The sequence below is a fragment of the Anastrepha ludens genome, chromosome 4 (assembly GCF_028408465.1).
Source record: "Anastrepha ludens isolate Willacy chromosome 4, idAnaLude1.1, whole genome shotgun sequence".
Lineage (NCBI taxonomy): Eukaryota > Metazoa > Arthropoda > Insecta > Diptera > Tephritidae > Anastrepha > Anastrepha ludens.
In genome coordinates, this window is record NC_071500.1 from 25023985 (window position 1) to 25033591 (window position 9607).

A 9607-nucleotide genomic window follows, 5' to 3' on the forward strand; every position below is an offset into this window, starting at 1 on the left:
TAAAAAAAAAAATTTTGAGTGACAAACATTTTTCTTTTTTATTTAATTTATACAAGATGGCGCAAAATTAGTCATCCAATTTTTACTAAATAAAAAAAAATTTAGAGTGACGAAAATTTTATTTTTGTTATTTAATTTATACATGGTGGCACAAAAATAATAATCCAATTTTTACTAAATAAAAAATATAATTCGAGTGATGAAAATTTAATTTTGATTATTTAATTTATACAAGGTGGCGCAAAATGAATCATAATTGACCTTTACGCGCTCCATTGCTTGTATACTGCAGCTGTCTAGCTCACAAGTAAATAAATTATATATGGTTGAGGCACGGTGCCATTTGCAAAAATTATTAATGTGATTAATTTTGCGCCATCTTGCATATTTAATATAATATAATAAAATATATACATATCGGACATAATGAAATAGAACGATTTACTTCCTCTTTTCGAAAATAATTAAAGTTTTCGTACTACTATTTAGGCGAACTTGTGTACACTGATAATCAAATGGGCAACTCTCACCCTCACTATTTGCAGAGACTATAATTGTTTGAGAAAATAAAACGAAAATTGTATAGCTCTAACGCAGGGCAAAATGAATGCGACATTATAGCGAGAAAAGAAGACACCATAAAATTACACACATAATTTGTATATTAAAAATCACTCAAAAAACGGACGAGATGGTCTAGTCTTTAATTTTAAAAATTGAACTTTGATAAGCTTCAACTATATTTGTTAACTACATTTAAAATACTCGTTATTAAAATATGTGCACTCAGTAATAAAAATATGTATTTGTAATTTCTAGCTTTTAGGCCGTATATTGTGCAATATTTGAAAGAAAAAAGCATTAGTGGAATATGTCAATTATTGTAAAAGAAGTTGTAAGAATCCATTTCAAAATCTTCATTACCGAATATGCGATAGCTTGCATACAATGTTTGATACAGGCAATGACATATGCGTATGTAATTAAACGTGCATGTAGGTACCTCTAGCAAGAAATACTAATTTTACTCAAATTAAGGTAGTTTTTAATTATTTAATTTTAAGCATTGTTAATGTAGAAACAGCGCATTTGTATAACCTTTTTTTAATTTCCTAATTCTGCTTATACTTGTAGTAACATTTGTATGTATTATACACACATTTATTCGTTTTTTTTATGGATTGTACATAGCAACAAATATACAAAAGCTAATTATGCCAAAGATTATGTTTAGAGTTGCATTAAGTGCTCGTTAAATAAAAGAGCAAATGCCAAATAAAAAGAAAACAAAAAATAAAATAAAATGTATTATTTTGAATTGCTCGAATGCATAATTAAGCAGGATCAACTAATCTGGAACTATCTATGAGTTAAGTAGTTCAAGGTAATTTAATGTCATAGCATTTGCATTGAAAATCCTCGAATTTGAAAGAAAAATAGTACATATAAAGGGTGGGTCAACAGCATATTTCTAAAACTGCTATAAAAATATACGTCCTACGGGAAATGAGTTGGTGCAAGACTACCTATGAAAGCAAGAAGGATGGACGTACGGCAAGATGATTTCTTGAGAACAAAATGATATCCGCCGACATTTTTCATATACATACAGGTATTGAAATACATAGTTGAACAGTTTTTACCCTATTTTAAAAGTAATTTTATGTGGTCAAAAAATATGTCTTGAAGCACTTCAATTATTTCATTTCAATCAAGGAGGAGTATTTCAAACGAGGGAGGAGTATTTGTATAATTTTTATTTCAGTAGCTGCCGCCGTATGCGAATGAGTTGGGGCATGACTACCATTCGGTAATGCCCGGGGCGTCGTACTCAAAATGAGAGAAACACCAAATGGCAGGAAAAGTGGTTTCTAAAAGCGATCGTCCCGCGGTATGGCAAGCCACCGGTTGTACCGTATTTCTACTACGAAAAAGTTCCTCATAAAAAACTATATGCTACTCAGAGATGGCATAAAACTACAGGTCTCTTCATTTGTGGGAAAACATCAAGACGCATACCACAATTAGGAGGAATTCAGTTAAACACCCAACAAAGGGTAAATACATGGGCTGATACGACTACTGATTGATCGCAGGAGATCTACTGACAGGATCGTAGGAGACTCGTGACTAACTTTGGTGGCGTACAGATAGAAACCAGGCTCGTGATGTATATGTTTGTCCCGACGATCTATTCACGAGTCTGACTCGGCATATTCTTATTCATGTTTGGATCAAAATGTTCATCACGAGTCAAACTCGTTAAAGCACGGCAAGGGTTTAACGAAATGGCAAGTATCAGGTCAGTCTATAAGTTCCTGCGCATTTTACCCATAATCTCACTTTTGTACGATTTTTGCACACAAAAAATTATTCGCGGAATATAACGGAACTATTTATATTTTCTTTGAAATATTGTGCATTCAACAAGTGATTTTAATCGCGGATAGAAGCACTTGTTGTTAATAAATAAAATGGAATCTTCGAACGCGTATAAGAGGCATATTTTTTCTATTTTTTTGATAAAAGTGTTAAAAATGCAACAACTGCTGCTGCAGAAATAAACACTGTTCACGAAGAGGATACCGTGAGTGTAAGGACTGCGCAAAAGTGGTTTTCAAAATTCCGAAGTGGTAACTGCGACGTGGAGGATGCTTCGCGCGCTGGTCGCCCTGAAGTCTTTAACTCCGACGCGTGGAAGCTGAGCCAAATTTGACAATCGATATGATAGTTCAGAGGTTATATTCATCGCATGGAACAGTTCACAGGCACCTGGTTCAGTTGGGAAAAGTTTCAAACCTGGGAAAATGGGTTCCGCATAGGCTTTCCATCGCCAACCTTCAGCAGAGAGTGAATGTGTGTTCTCAGCTGCTGCAACGGCTTGAAAATGAAAGTTTTTTGAACCGTATCGTCACTGGTGATGAAAAATGGGTCCTTTAAGTAAATCTTGTTCGCAAACGCCAATGGTTAGATAAAGATGAAACACCAGAACCGACCCGTAGAGATGGCCTTCACCCCAAGAAGGTTCTCCTGTCTATTTGGTGGGATGTGCCCGGTATTGTTTATTATGAACTTCTGGAACCAAACCAGACGATAGCTGCTGATTATTATTCTCACAACCTATCAAACCTGAATGAGGCACTTAACAAAAATCGACTGCCTTTAGTGAATATACGCAAAGTTTTGTTTCACTACGACAACGCAAGACCTCATACCGCAAGGCAACCATTAGGCAAGCTGAACGAGCTCGGATGGGAGCGTTCCGCATACACCATACTCTCCGGATATTTCACCTTGTGATTATCACCTTTTCCGTGGACTTCCATCCGATATGTGTAACCAGAACTACTCCTCAAAAGAAGCTATAGAAAGGGATACAAAAAGTTTTTTTTAGCGGGGAATAAACAATTTGTCTAAACGTGTGGAAGACATTGTAAATAATGAAGGAAAATATATTATTGATTAATAAATACAAGGTGGCGCAAAAGCCTTGCGATGTTTTTTGGCTGTAATTAAAAAAAAAAATGAAAAACGTTGATTCTTCTTGTGGATTATTTTTATTTGGTCTTTTAATTTTTTTTACATCAAGTCGAGAATATGATGTCATGTAAATGGCCGCCGCCACAGTTGATTGCCATTTGAGCCCTTTTTGTGGCTTTTTCCATCACCTTGGCGTAAACTTCCGGCGATAGGTCCTCATATTATTGACGGATATTGTCTTTAAGAGCTGCAAGAGTCTGAGGCTTGTTGACATAAACCCGCGACTTCAAAAAGCCCCACAAAAAGAAGTCTGGAGCGGTCAAATCAGGCGAACTTGCTGGCCAGTGCAAATCGCCAAAACCGGAGATTAGGCGTCCGGGAAATGCATCCTTCAGCATATCGGTTGTGGCACGTGCAGTGTGTGCCGTTGCACCGTCCTGTTGGAACCACATGTTTTCCAATCCCAATTCATCAAGTTGCGGCAAAAAGAACTCGTTGATCATTGCTCTGTAGCGCTCACCATTCACAGTAACCGTTTAGCCCGCGACGTCTTCGAAGAAAAAAGGTCCGATGACTCCTCCAGCGAAAACAGCACACCATACAGTGACTTTGAGCGAGTGTAATGGCTCTTCGTGGGTTACACGCGGATTTTCAGTGCCCCAGAAGCGTAAATTTTGCATATTTACGTACCCGCTAAGATGGAAATGGGCCTCATCACTCATGATTATTTTTGATGAAAAATCATCTTCCTCTTGGTGGTGATTAAGTATGGCTTGAGCGTATGTTAGACGCGTTTGGCGGTCAGCAGCTAACAGCTGATGCACCGTCTGGACTTTGTACGGAAACATCTTCAAATTTTGTACCAAAATTCGCTGTAAAGACCGTCGACTGATACCCATTTGCGTGGCACGTCGTCTGGTCGATGTAGACGGCGCTTCCATGATATCCTCGGCTATGGCAGCAATATTCTCTGCAGAACGGCTACTCCGGGGTCTGCCACGCCTGGCAGCATCTCGTGTTGTGCCAGTCTCTTCGAGGCGAGCGGCTAAACGTCGCAGTGTTTCACCAGTAGGCGTTGGACGGCGAGGAAATCTGCGACGAAATTCACGTTGTGCCAAAGTCACCGACCGATTATTGGTCAAATAAATAGTCAGCAATATTCCGCGTTCTGGAGAAGTGTAGCGTAAAATTGTTTATTGACGTGTATTTCGCATGTGTTTACTACACAAATGTCAAAACAGAACTGACATTAGGGGCCAATCGCAAAATTTATAGCATTTTCTGATAGGAGGATTACTTTAGCGCCACCTGTTAGTTGAAACTGAGACCTATTTTGAGGCAAAAGATGAATCGTTCTACAAAAGTGGTATTGAAATGTTAGCGCGGCGCTGGAATGATTGCGTTGCTCTTGATGGAGATTACGTTGAAGAATAAAGCTAATTTTGAAAAAAAAAAAAAAAAACGTGGCCCGGGACTTTTCAGTCCATGTGCTTGCTGTCCTTGTAAAAAATGTATATATGTTATTCATATGTAGTTTTATAAAGAAAACGTAATACTGTAAGTATTATCCTAATAGAAACACCTAATAGTGATATGTTTTATGGTTTTATTGGATATATTTTTTCATTTATGTCTTAAATTTTTTTAAATATGTAAGTTTTAAGAAATAAGTAAAAACCGAACAGTTTGGAAAATCTTCAGTTAAAATTTTTTTGCAATAAATTAAACATTTTCATATTTTTGCAAAAAAAAAACATTTGCTTAACTTTGAAAATGGAAGGAATTTGTTTTGATCGTTCAACGGATTCTTCAGATTATTATTCTTTTTTTACACTCAAACGTCAACTCCATCTTGCTTTGCCGTTTGTCAATGGCACTCATGTCGAGATTTACCCACTGAGAACATAATCGTGTTTGTGGTAACGCCAATACGTATTTTAACAAATAATTAAATGTCAACTGCTCCATTGGCATGTCGATAGCCTGATAGCTTCCCTCTGCAATAAGCCGTAAAACAGAGGACAGTCGGAGAACTGGAATTATGGGCGACGACCTTGCTGAGCTTGCGCTGTCTTCAATAAAACTCAAAACGTATGTGAATGCATCTTTATTTAAACAGTCATTTTTGAAGTACTTAAGTAAACCTTTTCTTTAACTCCTTGCCGTGTCATTTAGCTCGACGAAACTCGGGCCTAAGTGTTACGTGTCAATGCGTGGTAAACATATCACAATAATATAAACCACTTTGTAACAGCAATTAGGAGACTCGTGACTAACTCTGATGGCGTACAGATAGAAACCAAGCTCGTGATGTTTATGTTTGTCCCGACGATCTCTTCACGAGCCTGGCTCGTCATATTCATATTCATGTTTGGATCAAAATTTTCATCACGAGTCAGACTCGTTAAAGCACGGCAAGGGTTTAACGATATGGCAAGTACTTGCATTGGTTCGTCCATACCGAAAGATTTGCTTGCATCTCTCAATATTTTTAACACAATTCTGAGAATCTGTTTGCCTTTCTCACTTTCCTACTCCATTAAAATCATTGCGCATGTCAATGAGTACATTTTAATTTGGAAATTCAGCTGACTTTGCAAAAAACTTGAAGATTATTTGCTGAATTTTTTTGCTTGCATTGAATCAGCTGTTGTAGAAATATCAAAATTTTACATTTGAGTTCACATGGAACCCACGTTTACATTTTTTCGCATTCGTAGTAGACGTTCGTATTCGAAGGTTTTCTACGATGGGTTCTATGATAAGGCTAATTAGTTTCACAGCTGCATCCGGTTATGCTTTTTAAGAGGAAAATATTCCATTCCTTACTGCCAAACAGCCGAGTACAACCATATATCGTCCCCTTAGTATTAAAATAGACTATAAATTTGTTGATGTTTTGAGAAAATGAATCTCAAACTTTTTGTCGAAAGTAGCTCTCACTCAAATCTCGTTATGTCTGTAAATATTTTTTATTTTTTGACTGACGTTTTGACCCACTTTGTGGAACTAGAATTTGACAAAATTTTGACCACATATAAAATCGTCGATGGAGAATCCAAAAATTCAAAAAAAAAAATAATACCCTATGAGCACATAGGCTATTGTTATACTAAGGGGACGATATAATTCTCAGCATCTTATTGCTAATAGCATACAAATAAGTATTGCAAGAGGGTGCTCTGTAAACTGGGATTTTGGTCTATCGGAGAACAAACAGCCAAAATGGGTATCCCTCACAATACATACAGTCACAGTTGTAAACAACCGGAGAAAAGGAATCAATCTTCCATTTCCTCTGTGAGTGCCCTGCCCTATGGAAGGACAAAATGTTAACCCTTGGCCAACCGCTGTTTGAGAGTCTCGAACAACTGTCTGACTTAGACGACAATAACCTAATAAGGTTCTTAAACCGCACAGACTGGAAGTAGTAATACTGTAAATAACAGTTAAACAAGTTGGTAACGAGGATGTGGCAACAAAATAGTGCGGAAGCGCTAGTTGGATTCTGGAAGTATCACCACTTTAACCAACCAACCACTCTCCCCTAACAAACTTTCGCCACTTTCACCGCACCAAATTCAGTACCGCATTACATATGATAATTGTTGGGGTTGGAGCGAAGTTGTTTTACGATAGTCAAAAATCGTCTTGTTTAAATACAATAAAATCTGGTAGGTAAATTTAGAGAGACTGCTAAATCTGGGCAGACGTCATATGACCTTGTGAGTGCCTATTTGCTAGTTCATTCATAACGGGGCTCAAATGCTACATCCTTTTACCTTTGCCTATGTTGCTGTTTATTTGAAATTCGATTCTTTCCAATGCTCTAAAATTGTCTGCATTACGGGCGTGTATTTCCGGAGCTGATAGTTTGATCAGCACTATAATAATTCTCTTCGTATTTAATACTCTTTCCGATAACCTTAGGCTATGAAAACTTAGTTGCAAATTTTATTTATAAAGCGTGGCTTCATTCATTTCACGTCAAAACTTTATATACACACTTACAAATATGCATATGCGTGTGCTATTTGCCAAATTTATATAAAATAGAAGCTTTAGCTAGTTTAGTAGTTGTTCCAATTGAAATTATTTACTTGTTCTATTATTTAAAAACAAAGAAGTATTGAGAGCACTTTAACCCATGAATTTAGAACAAAACTGAGCTTATCGGAAAGCTAACCTCCAACATCTTTGTTGGTATAAGTGTATACACATATATACATACTATACATACACATTTTCCGTACTTATGCACATATGTTTGCACGCACATATTTACAAACAAGTGCGCAAGGGTGCGTATTTCTATAGTTATACGCGCGATGTGCGCTCCATTGGCGCCAATAAATAAATTGTTCTAAAAAATCATTCAAGCAATTTGATTCAAGGCTATCATCACTTTAATTTGTAATCTTCACGTTTTGAACATACACAACCCCTATGTACAAGAATATGTATACATATGCACATTACTTAGAGTGCGGCTTGCAAATGATGTACTCTAGAAATTTTAAAGTACGCATGCCTTCGTTTGTGTGTAAGCATTGATAAAAGACGAATGTTGAAACCCAGATTGATTATATCACTACAATCTTCCATTGAATGAAAATTAATTAATTAAAATGTGTGGACTCGTATGCAAATCTATTTCAAACATCAAGAAAATAAATTGAATTTTACTAAATAGAACAATAAAATGAAAAAACAAAGTGTTTGGCAAATGGAATTTAGGTCGACGTGATGACATAATCGAATATTTATTATGAAATACTATCAGTAATAAATATAATAATTTCATTGGTACACACAAGCATCTTTATACGTTTCTATGTATATGCTATTTAATCAGCTATCTCCTAGATTGTCGTCAAAGAGACTTCTTCGTATCCTCAACTTACAAGTTGGGAAGTCAGTGAGGCAAACATTGAGAAAACATTCAAGTAAAATGGAGTCAAATATATGGATAGGTGAAATGGATTTTTCTACTTCTACTATTTATATACTTATATATAATTGGCGCCTTTTTGGCTGTTGGTGCCGACCTCCTCTTCCTATTTGTGGTGTGCGTCTTGATGTTTTTTTCACAAATGGCGGGACCTTTAGTTTTAAGCCGAGCCGAACGGAAGATATTTTTTTATGAGAAGCTTTTTCATGGGTGAAATACACTCAGAGGTATGCCATTGACTGCAGAGGGGCGGCCGCTATTATATTTTTCTTCATTTTTGGTCTTTCACCGAGATTCGAACCTACGTTTTCTCTGAATTCCGAATGGTAGTCACGCACCAACCCATTCGGCTACGGCGGCCGCCCATTCTACTATTTGGTTGGTTGGTTGGTTGGTTAGAGTGGTGATTCATCCAGAATCCAACTAGCGCTTCCGCACCATTTTGTTGCCACATCCTCGTTACCAAATTGTTTAACAGTTATTTGCAGCAGGACTAAATCCAGTCTGCGCGGTTTAGGAACCTTATTAGGTTGTTGACGTCTAAGCCAGACAGTTGTTCGAGACTCTCGAACAGCGGTTTGCCTAGGGTTAACATTATGTCCTTCCATAGGGCAGGGCATTCACAGAGGAAATGGAAGATTGATTCCTTTTCTCCGGTTGTTTACAACTATGACAGTAAGTGTTGTGAGGGATGCCCATTTTGGCGGCTTGTTCTCCGATAGACCAGAAGCCAGTTATGACTGCCGTAAGTCTACAGGTGTCCCGTCGTCCTATGTTTATTAATGTCGACGATTGCTTGAGATTGTAGGTGGGCCATAACGTTCTGCTGATTTTGCATTTCGTCTGGTCTCTCCATCTACAATCTGCAATTCGAAGGTATTTTAGGGAAATTGCATTCTTGACCGCACCTAGTGGAGTGAATACTGGTACTGCAAGAGCGCTATTCATGGCAGATCCCCCTCTTGCCAGTTCATTAGCCTTTTCGTTACCTTCTATGTTCCGGTGTCCCTACTTTGCTCCACCACTTTAGAGGTTGTTATAGTCGCGTCCAGCTCCTGGATTGCGGCTTGGCTATCCGAAAGAATAGCGATATTGCCCTTAAAAGAGAAATCTGCGATTAGTAACCTACAGGCTAACCCAATTGCTAGTACTTCCCCTTGGAAGACGCTGCTGGTA